This window comes from Canis lupus, chromosome 17, assembly GCF_048164855.1.
Source record: "Canis lupus baileyi chromosome 17, mCanLup2.hap1, whole genome shotgun sequence".
Taxonomy (NCBI): Eukaryota; Metazoa; Chordata; class Mammalia; order Carnivora; family Canidae; genus Canis; species Canis lupus.
This window is the reverse complement of record NC_132854.1, coordinates 61,832,512-61,848,868: the sequence shown is the minus strand read 5'-3', so window position 1 is coordinate 61,848,868 and position 16,357 is coordinate 61,832,512. Positions and strand designations below refer to the sequence as shown.

General features: G+C 45.1%; 1 long non-coding RNA gene across 3 annotated transcripts in view; it reads left to right on the top strand.

Annotated features, from left to right (window-relative positions):
- LOC140608451 (uncharacterized) overlaps window positions 1-16,357 on the top strand; it is a 34,612-nt gene that overhangs the window by 100 nt on the left and 18,155 nt on the right. Inside the window, exon 2 of one of the 3 annotated variants that reach the window (XR_012010485.1) lies at window positions 11,336-12,072. The exons of 1 other annotated variant lie outside the window; for it this stretch is intronic. This is a non-coding gene — a long non-coding RNA (uncharacterized lncRNA). The remainder of the gene's footprint in view (window positions 1-11,335; window positions 12,073-16,357) is intronic. One more of the 3 variants, XR_012010486.1, reaches the window with a different exon arrangement.

Below are 16,357 nucleotides of genomic sequence, written 5' to 3'. Positions count from 1 at the left end.
GTAGGGTCAGGGGAGGTGAGGCAGTTGGTGGTTAGGCTTAGGTTAGATGTTAGGTGTTTGTGATTAACCTTATGGTTACGGATTAGAGGTTAGGGTGAGGGATAAGGGTAAGGGTCAGTGGTTAGGAGTTAGGATGGGGGTTAGGGATTAGGGAATGAGGTTAGGGTTAGTGACAGTATTTAGAGTTAGGGTTAGGGTTATGCTTTAGGGTTTAGGGCAGGAGGTTTGGAGGTGGGTTTAGGGTTATGGTTACAGTTAGGGTTGGGTTTAGGTTTGCAGTTAGGGTGAGGTGTTAGGGTGTGAGTTAGGGTTAGGGGTAAGGGTTAGGGGTTAGGGTAAAATTTAGGGCTAGGTTTAGGGTTAGGGCAAGGGTTAGGTATAGGATAGGGGTTAGGGCTAGGGATAGGATTAGTATTTATTTAGGGTTTAGGGTCAGGTCAGGGTCAGGGTATGGTTTTGGAAAAGGGTAAGAGATAGGTATAGGGAGTGGTTTAGGATTTAGTTTTAGGGTACAGGTTAGAGTAAAGTTTGGGGTATGAGATAGGATTGGTATTAGAGGGTTAGGGTTAGGGTACAGGTTAAGGTTAAGATAGGATTTGAGTACATTAAGTTAAGGTTAGGGTTAGAGGTTAGGGTTAGATTTAAGGTAGGGGTCAGGGTTAAGGGTTTAGAATAGGTTTAGGATATAGGGTGAGGGTTGGCATGAAGGTTCCATGAATGTGTTTTGGTCTTGGGGTTTGTGTTTGGTTTTCGATTAGTGATGGGTCTTGTTTAAGGGTTAGGTTAACATTAAGATTAAGCGTAGGGTTAGACTTATGTCTGTGTATGGTTAGAGTTTGGGTCTTGGAATGTGCCTGCACTGGGACTCCTAGCATCTTGGGCAGTTTAGTTTTATGCACTCTATTTAGGTTTTGGGTTCAAAGATAGCCTGACTCCACCAAGTCAGTGGCCTCCCCAGAGAATCAAAATCCTGGCTTCTGCTGGGGTGAGAATAGACATGGCAGGTTTCTCCCGAGCTGAGCTAAGGAGGGGGTTTGTGGCTCTAAAGACTCTTTATTTGGATTTTCAGTTGCCTTTCTGATTTTATCTCTTGTGTGCACATGTTTTCTCTATACTACCAATTATTATTTTAAAGTTTTACTTGAATTCCTGTTTGTAAACACAGTATGATATAGTTTCAGGTTTACCACATAGTGGTTAGACCCCTGGATACAACGCCTGGTACTGGTCACAGGTGCCCTCCACTATCCCCATCCCCTGATTCACCATCCTCCCCACCTTCCCCTGGTATTTATTAGTTTATTCTCTGTGGTTAAGAGTGTGTATCTTGGTTTGCTTCTCTCATGCCTCCTCCGCCCCTTTGCCAGTTTGTTTGGTTTCTCAAAATTCACATGTGAATGCAATTGTATGGTATTTGGTATCTGTCTTTCTCTGACTGAGTTCATTTAGCATAAATCCTTTCCACTCCTTCCACGTCACTGTAAATGGATTCATTTCATCCCTTCTGATGACCGAGTGATGTTGCGTGTGTATATTTACCACATCTTTCTGCCCATTCATCAGTCGATGGACATCTGGGCTGTATCCATAGTCTGGCTGTTGTTGATAACGCTGCTACAAACAGTGGGCTGCGTGTCCTTCCTCGAATCTACTAAAGTACTTCTCTATCCTCGGGATAAATACCTACCTGTGAAATTTTGGAATCGTAGGGTAGCTCTATTTTTAACTTCTTTTTTAAAATTTTTTTTATGATAGTCACAGAGAGAGAGGCAGAGACACAGGCAGAGGGAGAAGCAGGCTCCATGCCCTGGAGCCCAAAGTGGGATTCAATCCCGGGTCTCCAGGTTCGCACCCTGGGCCAAAGACAGGTACCAAACCACTGCACCACCCAGGGATCCAATTTTTTTAACTTCTCTAGGACCCTCCACACTGTTTTCCACAGTGGCTAAATGTGTTCGCATGCCCACCAGGAATGTAAGGAGGCTACCCTTTCTCCACACCTCACCAACACCTGTTGCTTCTTGTGTTGTTAATTTTAGCCATTATGACAGCTCTCAGGTGACATATCATTGTGGTTTTGGTTTGCATTTCCCTGATGATGGGTGACGCTTTGTGTCTTTCTGTGAGTCTGGTGCCATCTGGCTGTCTTGTCAGAGACAAAGTCCATTCATTTTTCTGCCCATCTCTAGTTGCATAATTTGTTTTTAGGATCTTGAGATTTATATTTCCTTTATGTGTTTTGCATACTAACTCTTTATTGGATGTGTTGTTTACCAATATCTCCTTTCATTTTGTATGTTGCCTTTTAGCTTTGGTTGTTTCCTTCACTTTGCAGAAGCTTTTCATTTTGATCAAGTCCCAGTAGCATTTTTGCTTTTGTTCCCTCACCTCAGTGGCATATCTAGAAAGAAAAATCAGTGGCCAATGTCAAAGACGTTGCTGCCTATCTTTTCTTCTTTGATTGGTTTCAGGTCTCACATTTAGGTCTTTCATCCATTTTGAATTTATTTTTTATATATATGGTGTAAGAAAGTGGTCCAGTTTCATTCTTCTGCATGTGGCTGCCTGGTTTTCCCAACACCATTTATTCTTATCCTGGGGTCAGGGTTAGGGTTTGTTGAAGAGACTGTCTTTGTGCCATTGGATATTCCTTGCTGCCTTGTTATCCTTTATGGGTCATAGATACAGGTTTGTATCTTGTTTTGGCTTTCCATTCTGTTCTATTGATCTAAGCGTCTCCTGTTGGGAGAACCCTGATTGCTGATTCAATTTCTTTGCTGGTTATCTGTCTGTTCAAATTTCTTATTTCTTCATTTTTAATTTTTGCTATGTTATATATTTCTAGGAATTTATCTATTTCTTCCAGGTTCTAGGTTGCTGGCATATAATTTTTCATCATATTCTCTTATAATCGTTTGTATTTCTCTAGTGTTGTTTTTTATTTCTCTTTTCTCATCTGATTTTATTTGGGTCCTTTCTCAACTTTTTATCTTTTTTCTTTTTTAAATATTTTATTTATGTATTCATGAGAGACACAAAGATACAAAGGTATAGGCAGAGGGAAAATGAGGCTCCATGCGGGGAGCCTGATGTGGGACTTGAACCCCTAGGACCCCGGGATCATGACCTGAGCCAAACACATGCTCAACCACTGAGGCACCCAGGTGCCTTGCTGATTCAATTCCTTTGCTAGTAATGGGTCTGTTCACATTTTCTATTTCTTCCTATTTCAGTTTTGCTCATTTGCACATTTCTAGGGATTTGTCCATTTCTTCCAGGTCTCCCAGTTTGTTAGCGTATAATCTTTCATAGTATCCCCTTATAATTGTCTTATTTTTCTGATGTTGATTGTGATCTCTCTTCTCTCATTTGTGATTTTATTTATTTAGGTCTTTTCTCTTTTCTCGTCATAAGGCTGGCTAGGGCTTGATCCATTTTATTACTTATTTTAAAGAACTAGACCTTAGTTCTGTTATTCCATTCTACTGTTTTGTTGTTTCTGTATTGTTTATTTCTGCTCTGATCTTAATTTTTTCCCCTTCTTTTGTAGGCTTTAGTCTTTGTTTACTATTCCTTTTTCAGCTCCTTCAGGTGTAGGGTTAGATTGTGTATTGGAGACTTCTTGTTTCTTGAGGTAGGCCTGTATTGCTATGTACTTCCCTCTTAGGACTGCCTTTGCTACATCCCAGAGGTTTGGAGAAACATGTTTTCATTTTCATTTGTTTTAAATTTCCTCTTTAATTTTCTGGTTGCTCCATTCATTCTCTAGTAGGATGATCATAAACGCCACGTATTTTTGGTCTGTCCAATTTTTTTCTTAGTGTCGACTTCCAGTTTCATAGCGCCTTGGTCTGAAAATGAACAGGGTGTGAAATCAACATTCTTGTACCTGTTGTACCTGTTGAGGGCTGATTTGTGGGCCCTGATATGATCTGTTCTGGAGAATGTCCCATATGCAATTGAACAGAATGTTTATTCTCCTTTTGGAACTAATATGCTAACTATATCTGTTGAGTCCCTGTTGCCCAGTGTGTCAAGGCTATTGTTCCCTTGTTGATTTTCTGCATAGACGATCGGTCCATTGCCATAAGTGGGTGTTGGAATCCTCTGTCAGTGTATTATTATCAGTGATTTCCTGTACGTTGGTTGTTAATCAGTTTCTATATTTAGGTACTCATGTTGGCAGCATAAATAGTTAGCTGTTTGATCTTGATAGTCTTTTTAATTATGAAATAATGTTCTTCTTCATCTCTTCTTACAATATTTGTTGTTTCTTTTTGAGATTAAAATATATTATTTATTTATTTTTGAGAGATACACAGAGAAGCAGAGGCAGAAACATAGGCAGAGGGAGAGGCAGGCTCCCCAAAGGGAGGGTGATGTGGGACTCGATACTGGGATCCCAGGATCACACCCTAGCCTGAAGGCAGATGCTCAACCACTGAGCCACCAGGTGTCCCCCAGGGTTTGGTTTCAAATCTCGTTTGTCTGATATAAGTATGGGTCCTCCAGCTTTCTTTTGATATCCATTAGCGTGGTAGATGATTTTCCCTCCCCTGACTATCAATCTGCTGGTGTCTATAGGTCTAAGGTGAGCATCTTGTAGGCAGCATACAGATGGATCTTGTTTTTTTAATAATGATTTTATTTATCAGAGAGAGAGAGAGAGAGAGGCCGAAAATTAGGGAGAGAGAGAAGCAGACTCCCCACCAGGAGCCCAATATGGGACATGATCCCAGACTCCAGGATCACAGCCTGAGTCAAAGGCAGATGCTCAACCCCTTGAACGACCCAGGTATTCCAGATCCTGTGTTTTAAGCCACTCTGATACCCTATATCTTTTGATTGGAAAATTTAGTCTATCAGCATTAAGAGTGATTATTCACAGATATGAACTTTGTTCCTTTGTGTTACCAGAAGAGTTGGTGTTTCTGGTGATGTTCTCTGGTCCTTTCTAGTCTTTATTGCTTTTGGTCTCTTTTTTTCCCCCACTAGAAGAGTCCCTCTTAATCCCTTACTGGACTGGTTAAGTGGTCATGAAATCCTTGATATGTTGACTGTCCAGAAAATCTTTCTCTCTCCTTCTCTCCTGAATGACACCCTTGCTGAAGCAAGAATTCATACAAATTGGACTCCAATAAAAAGGAATTTAAAAACATAAAATAAAATTTTGGTCTTATGATTGAGGAAAATGGCATTTAGGAGGAAAACCAGAAGCTAAGAGAGAGGAGGACAGATTTCACCATCTGTAGCCATCACAGGGACATGGTGTCCTTTCCATGAAGGGGCCTCCCCTCCGTAGGATTCTTCCTGCACCTCTGTGCTCCTTGTTGGAAACCAGCAAGCATATCTCTGTATCTCTAGCACCTCTGCAGTCATGGTTTATTGCATCTTCCATGTATCCTACTGGTGACAACAGCGTCGTGTATGTAACCATCTGGCTCCTGTTAGACAACATTGGGGGGGATTCCGACTTCTGTTGGTTTTGGGGTGTGTGTGTGTCTATCACATGTAGCTATCACGTGCAGGTATCTGATCCTCTGGCTGGGTCACCCAAATGCCGAAATGGTTGGCACAACATCATTTCTGGTGCTGGCGCTGGGCAGATAGCTGGGCTTTCCTTGCCGACTCGGGGCTCGCTCCTGCAGTGACTTCCCACTGGAGGGTCAGCTGAGCTGGAAGGTCCAACTCGGCCAAATTCCCATGTCCTCAGGGGGTCCCGCTGAGCACCTGCTGTTTCTCTTCTCCCAGATGCCTCTCCAGCAGGGAGCCAGACCTCAGCGCCGCCCTGGGGGGAGATCCTGAGGAGCTGGCTGCCCATGGCGGGGAGCCCTGTTGCTGCCTGTGTATGGGAGTCGAGTTGGGGTCTGGGCTGGGGTTCTCGGTCCCCTGTGCTGCCTGGCCTTCTGGCGAGCCCCATGCTCACCCAGCCCTTACTCACTAGGGTGAGGAGGGTGCCCTCTACACACTGGTGTGAGAGATCCAGCACCACAAGCTGTGCACAGTGAGTCCACCTGGTGAGGGTGGCCCAGGTTCGTGAGCTGCAAGTGTGGGACCCAGGAAAGTTAACAAAAATCCCCTACCCCTGGACAAGCAGAGCAGGACTGATTCCATTTTGTGCTACACCCACCTCCTCCCCTATGACCCCCACATGAGCTGCTTATTGCTTAAGGCGCTGCCCCACCCTAGTCAGGCCGCTAGGTACACCCTAATCGGAAATCGGCTCATAACAATGTAACCCTCCCTGCTTTGTGCCCCCCAAAACTGTGCGACGATTCTGACCAAAGTTATAGGCCAGCTCAAGTGGATACTATTTGGTAAGGTGTAATTCAATTGGCCACCTGCCTGTGGACCATCATGACTGTGCAACTTTCTGCATATCCCATGGGCCACTGGCCCCTATAAAGCTGTTATGCCTCTTATTCTCGGGATCCATGTCCCTGCTCCGCTGTGTTTGGTGAAATTATACCCAAGCTCCAGCTTGTAAAGAAACCCTCGGGAGTTTCCATCGGTGTTGGCTCCTTGGTGGTTTCCCTGATTTACAATCTTGGGCACAACACCAGGGCCTGGTGTCCTGACATCCCTTCCAGGGCCACGCTGACCGCCCCACAGGCCCTTTGTGCCCCAGGCACACAGGCACGGGGATGCGAGGACGGGAGGAAGTGCCCCGGAACTCGGCCATCCTTGGCCCCCAGGACAGAGGGAGCACAGACCTACCAGGTCGCTGTGCACAGACCCTGGTGACCTGAAGCTCCCTGGCTGTCACTCTGTCCCAGCCCCACCTGGCCTGGGGGACACAGCCTGAGTCTAAGTAAAGTCTGTGGGGTCCTGACCCTGACGTCTGGCTGCCCCTGGAAGGCACGTGGGGACGTCAGCTCTGTGTACCTGGTGGCGCCCCTGCAGGGGCTATTTAGGGCCTGGATGGTGCCCCCTCCTCCTCTCTGGGAGTCTCTTCACGCCCCATGCACAGAGTTCTGGGATACACAGAAACGGGCTGGCTGTGCATTTTTTCACAACACTTTATTGACTTTTTACAGCAAAGGGGCTCAGAGCGTAATGCACGCCTTCCCCTGGGGAGGGAGACCTTTCTGTCCTTTAGGGGAGGGCAATAATCACACGGTGTGGAGAGGCGGGTGCTAGAGTCCACATTGTGGGAACATGTGTGGACTCCGGGTGGGGGCGTTTGTCCTGAGATTTCAGCCTGAGTGACTGTTCTGAGGACAGCAGAGATGACCTGGACCTGCAGCTCATGGGCTCCTGTACTGGGGCCCTGCAGGGCAGCTGGACACCTGCCTTGGGCCCTCTGGGGCCCCAATACCTGGAAGAGTCTGCCTCCTGGTGTGGGGTTGGGTGGGGCCAACCGGCCTATCCATCCTTTCCCTACCCTGGGGTGTCCCGGGATCCCCCAGTCTGCCCTAGGTTAGCGACCTGGATCTGTGGGGCATGCCCAGGGCCCAGGAGGCCACATCCACCTGTGAGAGGGCTCGCTCAGCCTGGGGCCAGAATCCAGGGCTGGCCAGGACCATGGGGACCTGGATCCCATTAGTCTTTGTGTTGGGCCTGGGAGGGGCTCAATTCAACCTAGTCCCCACAGAGCACAGAGCCAGGTCAGCCCAGGTCCCTCTGGGTTAGGGGCTGGTGTCCTGTGCAGGGTGTGCCGCCCTCCAGGACAGACAGTGGGTGGAGGCAGGGCCCAATGTATCCTCTGCACCAGTCACCTACACCCAGCCTTTCGGGGATCTCTGCCTTCCCTCCTCCCTGCAACCTCTGGGTTCTCTATGGGACAATCAGGCTTCTGGTGGGAGCAGGGTATCCAGAAAACGCCAGGGAGGCTGAGCATGTCCCACAGGGGGCAGCTGCCCTGGGTCCTTGCTGGGGGCCGATGGTGTGGGGGTGGATGTTGTGGGGCAGGGATATGATGTTGGTGGTATATTAGGAAGGTACAAATATTAGCCTTGAATCAATATTAAAATATTCTCATTAACCAAAGACCATACTTTATTCAGATTTCCTTAGTTTTTGCTAAGTTACCATCCCTCATATCCCATTCCATTTGTACTCATGTTTTCTTAGGCTCCTCTGGATTGTGACAGTCTTTCTGCCTTTCCTTATTGTTGTTGAACTGCAACACTTTGAGAAGTAGAGTATTTTGTAAAATTTACCTCAGTTAGGAAATGTCTGTTATCTCATGATTAAACTCTTTTTGTGGATTATATAAAGAGATATACTGCCATTTTAATTATATCATATAAAGGATAGATATTATCAACATGATTTATCAGTCTTGGTATCAATCTGATCATCTTGCTGAGGTAGTGTTTGTCAGCTTTCTCCGTAGTAAAGTGATTATTATTATTATTATTATATTATCATTTTTATATACACATTTTCATATTCTATTTTGTAGAAGGAAGTTACTATGTGTATTCCATACATATGAGTGGGAGGCTATGCTAATCAACTTGAGGGTGGAATGTCTGTACAACTTCTTTGAAATTCTTCTACATGGGAGATTTCTCTTCCTTCTGGGTTTGTTTTTTTGTTTCTTTTTAAAGATGTCATTTATTTATTTGAAAGAGAGAGGAGAGAAAAACCAATAGCGAGAGGGGCAGATGTAGAGGGAGAAGCAGGTTCCCTGCAAACAGGGAGCCTGCCTTGGGAATTGGATCATGATCTGAGCCTAAGACAATAGCTTATGTGACTGAGCCACCCAGATGCCACTTTTTCTTTCTTTTTCTTTTTTTAGTAATAAATTTACTTTTATTGGTATTCAATTTGCCCACATACAGAATAACACCCAGTGCTCAGCCCGTCAGTACACGTCACACATTCACCCCCACCCCCACCCTCCTCCCCTTCCATCACCCCTAGTTCATTTCCCAGAGTTAGGAGTCTTTATGTTCTGTCTCCCTTTCTGATATTTCCCACACATTTCTTCTCACTTCCCTTATATTCCCTTCACTATCATCTATATTCCCCAAATGAATGAGAACATACAATGTTTGTCCTTCTCCGATTGACTTACTTCACTCAGCATAATACATTCCAGTTCCATCCACGTTGAAGCAAATGGTGGGTATTTGTTGTTTCTAATGTCTGAGAAAGGCCCACCTTTTCTCTCTCTTCATCTTCTGAGTCTCCTATGGTATGAATGTTATTGTTAATAAGTGGATGACTTCCCTACGTCTGTCTCTGTGGTCCATAACCATTCTTGTTTTGAAGGCTTCCACTTGGGACTGCATCTCAGTTATACCATTTTTAACATTGGCCTGACTAGATTTTAGTTCTTTTATTTCTACAGTAAAGGTTTCTCTAGTTTTCTTCTGTGCTCTTTTTCTAGCACAGCTGTTGTCTTTATAATCATTGTTTTAAACTGTATTTAGACATCATATATGTGTATTGATGAACTTCCTGGCTGTGAGTAGACCTCATGTTATTGAGGTGATTTTCTCCATCTCATTATTTGTTCCAGAAAAGAAAGAAGGAAGAAAAAGAAAAAACAAGAAAAACAATAACAACTGCCCTCCCCCCAAAAAAACAAAACAAAACAAAATAAAACCCAGATTATTTTGGCCTGCTTGTTAAAAGATTCTAAATCCCAAAATAGAAACAATTAAAGTGATCCCTGGGTGACACAGCGGTTTAGTGCCTGCCTTTGGCCCAGGGCACAATCCTGTAGACTCTGGATCAAATCCCACGTCGGGGTCCCAGTGCATGGAGCCTGCTTCTCCCTCTGCCTGTGTCTCTGCCTCTCTCTCTCTCTCTCTCTCTTTCTTTCTGTTTGTGACTATCATAAATAAATTGAAAAAAATTTAAAAAAGAATCACAATTAAAGTACTATGAAAGCAAAAATAAGAAATATATAAGGTACATACATAGAAATTAAAATAAGGCAATTAATAAAAAAGAATCAAAGAAAATAAATGAAAAAAGAGCACAAAGTACAAAGGAATCTAGACCCTACTTTCCAGGCAGAGCTTTAGCTCTGCAGCCACTGTGGTCCAACAACTTGGTGGCAACGAATGCTCTGTGTGGGGTCTGGGGATGGGCCATGGCGCTGATTGTCAGGTGCACATCTGCCTGGGAGATGCACCTGCGCGGGTCAGAGGCGGGGTGGGGGTCAGCGCCTCTGGGCTCAGTGGGCTGTGCTGCCCTGTTCCTGAGACCTGGCCCTGATAGGCGGATGCGGGTGGGGTCTCTGGGTCCTCTGGCTCTGGGGCAGAGCATCCCCCACCCCAGTCTGCTGGGGCCTCCACAGAAGAGCGGCCAAGCCCCCAGGTCTCCGCGGCTTCTCTCAGAACCCTGCGTTCACTCTACCTGTGTCCGAGCTTCTTTTGGTTTTGTTTTTTTATCTCAGACTGTTATGCCCAAGATTGCTAATCCGAGAAACCACCGAGAAGCTGACACCAAGGCAAACACATGAGAGTTTATTTACAAGCTTGAGCTTGTGTCCAAGTATACCCGACAGAGCGGAGCAGGGACTTGGACCCTGAGGTGGGTTTTAGCTTAGTTTTAAGAGTTGGTCTCGGGGTACTCCCGAAGGGCTGGAGCAATTCCTCAAGTTCTTTTTTTTTTTTTAAACTTCTTTTTTTTTTAAATATTTTATTTTTTTTATGATAGTCACAGAGAGAGAGAGAGAGGCAGAGACACAGGCAGAGGGAGAAGCAGGCTCCATGCACCGGGATCCCGATGTGGGATTCGATCCTGGGTCTCCAGGATCGCGCCCTGGGCCAAAGGCAGGTGCCAAACCGCTGTGCCAACCCAGGGATCCCCCTCAAGTTCTGTTTACATTTTGATATGGGGCCTTCAAAGGCATTGAGATCTATTCTCATTCTAATAGGGGCTTCCTGCACTTGGCCTGGGCTCAGTTTTTATTCTATTGTGGGGCTTTCCAGGGTATTAAGCTGTAAACTTTTGTTATTTTCCTCTAACTGAAGTAATGTAAATTTCAGCTCTTCTTCACAGGGGCCTGGGATGGCTGGACGTGTTCGAACGCTGAACTTACAGTGGAAAGGCCTTCATTTTCTCGGCCTCCTTGTGTCCCTTCCCATCCTATCTAGCTCCTTCCCCCTTCCCCAGAGCTCCTAAGAGAGCAATTGCTAATGATCTCAGCCTGGCAGCTTGTGTAAGGGGACAGGCCCAGGGATTTGGGATCAGGAAGACCTGGGGCTCGGGCGTCCCAGCTATGCAGCGGGATTTGATGCTGCAACTCTTATTCCCTAAGGCTATCTTGACAACTGACTTTGTACATAGAAAAGCTGTCCTTTCTCTTTATAAGACAAAGAGCGAGTCAAAGTGTTTTTTTCTCTGCCCATCTGATTGCTCATATTCCCAGGATAGATGTGGGCCCACATCCACCCTGACAGGAACACCTGGGCCGCTTCAGGACCTGCAGGGAGGCTTCAGGAAGCTGTGGTGCTGCGTCCACTCTGGCAGGAGCTCCCGGGCCACTCAGGACATAATTTGAGTCTTCTGGAAGGTGGGGGCCGCATCCATGGTGTCAGGAGCCCTGGCCTCCTCAGAATCCACAGTGAGGCTATGGGAGGACTGGGGGCCACGCCCAAACAACAGGACGCTGACGTCCTCAGGACCCCCGGTGTAGACTTCGGGAAATATGGGGATGCTTCCATGCAGACAGAAGAGCCCAGCCTTATCAGGGCCTGTGGTGAGGCATAAGAAAAATGTGGGTGCCGAATCCAAACTGACAGGAGTCTCCAGCCTCTTTAGGATCAGCACTTTGGCTTCAGGACATATGGGGCTGCGTCTATGCTGACAGGAGCCCACAGCCCCCTCAGGACGCGCAGTGAGTTTTCTGGGGGCCATGGGGCCATGTCCAGGCTGACAGGAGCCCTCGGCCTCCTGAGGACCTGCTGTGAGGCTTCCAGAGGATGTGAGGCATAGTCCACAGTGACAGGAGACCCGTGTCCTCAGGACCTGCTGACTATGACCCAAGAACACGTGGGGCCACATCCACACTCACAGGATCCTGGCTTCCTCAGGACCCCCTGGAGGACTCTGGAGGTGCCGTTGGGGGCCACGTCCACATCAGAAGGGACTCCTCAGAACCACAGGGTAAGTGAATGGGTAGAATGAATGGTAGGGTCAGGGGAGGGGAGGCAGTTGGTGGTTAAGTTAGGTTAGATGTTAGGGTTTAGTGATTATGCTTATGGTTACAGATTAGAGGATAGCGTGAGGGATAAGGGTAAGGGTCAATGGTTAGGAGTTAGGCTGGGGGTTAGGGATTAGGGAAAGGGGTTAGGGTTAGTGTTAGGGACAGATTTAGAGTTAGGGTTAGGGTTTAGGCTTAGGGATTAGGGCAGGATGTTAGGAGTTGGGGTTAGGGTTATGGTTGGTGTTAGGGTTGTGATTAGGTTTGCAGTTAGGGTTAGGGGTTAGGGTGTGAGTTAGGGTTAGGGGTTAGCGTTAAGGGTTAGAGTTAAAGTTAGGCCTAGGTTTAGGGTTAGGGTGAGGGTTAGGCTTAGGATAGGGTTTAGTGCTAGGGTTAGTGTTTGGTTAGGGGTTAGGGATAGGGTCAGGTCAGGGTTCAGGGTAGGGTCAGGGTATGGTTTTGGAAAAGGGTAAGAGATAGGGTTAGGCAGTGGGTTAGGGATTAGTTTTAGGGTATGGGTAGTGTACAGTTTGGGGTATGAGATAGGGTTAGTATTAGAGGGTTAGGGTTAGGGTACAAATTAAGGTTAGGAATAGGATTTGAGTACATTAAGTTAGGGTTAGAGGTTAGGGTTACGGTTAGATTTAAGGTAAGGGTCAGAGTTAAGGAAACCTCAGAATAGGTTTAGGAGTTAGGGTGTGGCTTGGCAGGTAGGTTCAGTGAATGTGGTTTGGTCTTGGGGTTTGTGTTTGGTTTTTGATTAGTGATAGTTCTTGTTTAAGTGTTAGGTTAACATTAGGCTTAAGTGTAGGGTAAGGGTTATGTCTGTGTATGGTTAGAGTTTGTGTCTTGGCATGTGCCTGCACTGGGACTCCTAGCATCTTGGGCAGTTTAGTTTTATGCACTCTATTTAGGTTTTGGTTTCAAAGATAGCCTGATTCCACCAAGTCAGTGGCTTCCCCAGAGAATCAAAATCCAGTCTTCTCTGGGGTGAGAATAGGCATGGCAGGATTCTCGTGAGCTGAGCGAAGGAGGGGATTTGTGGCTCTAAAGACTCTTTGTTTGGATTTTCAGTTGCCTTTCTGATTTTATCTCTTGTGTGCACATGTTTTCTCTATACTACCAATTATTATTTTAAAGTTTTACTTGAATTCCTCTTTGTAAACACAGTATGATATAGTTTCAGGTTTACCACATAGTGATTCAACCCTTGAATACAACGCCTGGTACTGGTCAGAGGTGCCCTCCACTATCCCCATCCCCTGATTTCACACCCCCCACCTTCCTCTGGTATTTATTAGTTTATTCTCTGTGGTTAAGAGTGTGTTTCTTGGTTTGCATGTCTCATCTCACCCTTTGCCCCTTTGCCAGTTTGTTTGGTTTCTTAAAATTCACATGTGAATGCAATTGTATGGTATTTGGAATCTGTATTCTCTGACTGACTGAGTTCATTTAGCATAAGTCCCCTCCACTTCTCCCACGTCATTGTAAATGGCTTCATTTCATCCCTTCTGATGACCCAGTGATGTCGCAGTGTGTATATTTACCACATCGTCTCTGCCCATTCATCTGTCGATGGACATCTCGGCTCTATACACAGTTTCGCTGTTGTTGATAACGCTGCTACCAACACTGGGCTGCATGTTCCTCTTAAAATCTACTAAACTACTTTTGTATCCTCGGGGTAAATACCTAGCTGTGCAATTTTGGAATCGTAGGGTAGCTCTATTTTTAACGTCTTTTTTAAAATTTTTTTTATGATAGTCACAGAGACAAAGGCAGAGACACAGGGAGAGAAAGAAGCAGGCTACATGCACTGGGAGCCCGAAGTGGGATTCGATCCCGGGTCTCAGGGATCACGTCCTGGTCCAAAGGCAGGCACCAAACCACTGCGCCACCCAGGGATCCCCTATTTTTAATTTCTTGAGGACCCTCCAGACTGTTTTCCACAGTGGCTTCACCTTTATTTATGTATTCATGAGAGACACAGAGAGGCAGAGTTATAGGCAGAGGGAAAATGAGGCTTCATGCAGGGAGTCTGATGTAGGACGTGATCCCCCAGGACCCCGGGAACATGACCTGAGCCAAGGCAGATGCTCAACCACTGAGGCACCCAGGTGCCTTACTGATTCAATTTCTTTGTTAGTTATGGGTCTGTTCATATTTTCTATTTCTTCCTATTTCAGTTTTGCTTGTTTGCACATTTCTAGGGTTTTGTCCATTTCTTCCAGGTCTCCCAGTTTGTTAGTGTATAATCTTTCATAGTATTCACTTATAATCATCTTATTTTTCTGGTGTTGATTGTGATCTCTCTTCTCTCATTTGTGATTTTATTTATTTAGGTTTTCTCTTTTCTCGTTGATAAGGCTGGCTAGGGCTTGATCCATTTTATTAATTAATTTTTGAAGAACCAGCTCTTAGTTTCGTTATTCCATTCTAATGTTTTGTTTTTTCTGCATTGTTTATTTCTTCTCTCATCTTTATTTTTTCCCTTCTGTAGGATTTAGGCTTTGTTTCCTATTCCTTTACCAGCTCCTTTAGGTGTAGGGTTAGGTTGTGTATTGGAGACTTCTTGTTTCTTTAGGCCTGTATTGCTATGTACTTCCCTCTTAGGACTGCCTTTGCTACATCCCAGAGGTTTGGAGAAACATGTTTTCATTTTCATTTGTTTTAGATTTCCTTGTTAATTTCCTGGTTGCTCCATTCATTCTCTAGTAGGATGTTCATAATCTCCATGTATTATTGGTCTGTCCAATTTTTTTTCTTACTGTCGACTTCCAGTTTCATAGCATTGTGGTCCGAAAATGTACAAGGGGTGATATCAACCTTCTTGTACCTGTTGTACCTGTTGAGGGCCCATGATATGATCTTTTCTGGAGAATGTCCCATGTGAACTTGAAAGGAATGTGTATTCTGCTTTAGGAAGAAATGTTCAGACTATATCTGTTGAGTCCCTTTCGTCCAGTGTGTCAAGGCTATTGTTCCCCTGTTGATTTTCTGCATAGACGATCTGTCCATTGCCATAAGTGGGTGTTAAAATCCCCTGTCATTGTATTATTATCAGTGATTTCCTGTATGTTTGTTGTTAATTGGTTTCTATATTTAGGTACTCCTATGTTGGCAGCATAAATGTTTAGCTGTTTGAACTTTTTTTTTTAGTAAATTTATTTTTTATTGGTGTTCAATTGACCAACAAACAGAATAACACCCATGCTCATCCCGGCAAGTGCCCCCCTCAGTGCCCGTCACCAATTCACCCGCACCCCGTGCCCTCCTCCCCTCCCAGCATCCCTAGTTACTTTCTCAGAGTTAGGAGTCTTTATGTTCTGTCTCCATTTCTCATATTTACCACACATTTCTTCTCCATTCCCTTATATTGCTTTTCACTATTATTTATATTAACGCATTGAATGACAACATACATTTGTCCTTCTCCGATTGACTTACTTCACTTAGCATAATACCCTCCAGTTCCATCCACGTTGAAGCAAATGGTGGGTATTTGTCGTTTCTAATGGCTGAGGAATATTCCATTGTATACATAAACCACATCTTCTTTATTCATTCATCTTTCAATGGACACCATGGCTCCATCCACAGTGTCGCTATTGTGGACATTCGTGGTAAAAACATCGGGGTGCAGGTGTCCCGGCGTTTCATTGCATCTGAATATTTTGGGTAAATAGGGAAGAGTGCAATTTCTGGGTCATAGGGCAGGTCTATTTTTAACTCTTTGAGGAACCTCCACACAGTTTTCCGGAGTGGCTGCACCAGTTCACATTCCCACCAACAGTGTAAGATCCCTTTTCTCCGCATCCTCTCCAACATTTGTGGTTTCCGGCCTTGTTAATTTTCCCCATTCTCACTGGTGTGAGGTGGTATCTCATTGTAGTTTTGATTTCTATTTCCCTGAGGCAAGTGATGCAGAGCATTTTCTCATGTGCATGTTGGCCATGTCAGTGTCTCCCTCTGTGAGATTTCTCTTCATGTCTTTTGCCCATTTCATGATTGGATTCTTTGTCTCTTTAGTGTTGATTTTAAGAAGTTCTTTATAGGTCTTTGAAACTAGCCCTTTATCTGATACATCATTTGCAAATATCTTCTCCCATTCTGTAGGTTGTCTTTTAGTTTTGTTGACTGTATCCTTTGCTGTGCAAAAGCTTCTTATCTTGATGAAATCACAACAGTTCATTTTTGCTTTTGTTTCTTTTGCCTTCGTGGATGTATCTTGCAAGAAGTTACTGTGGC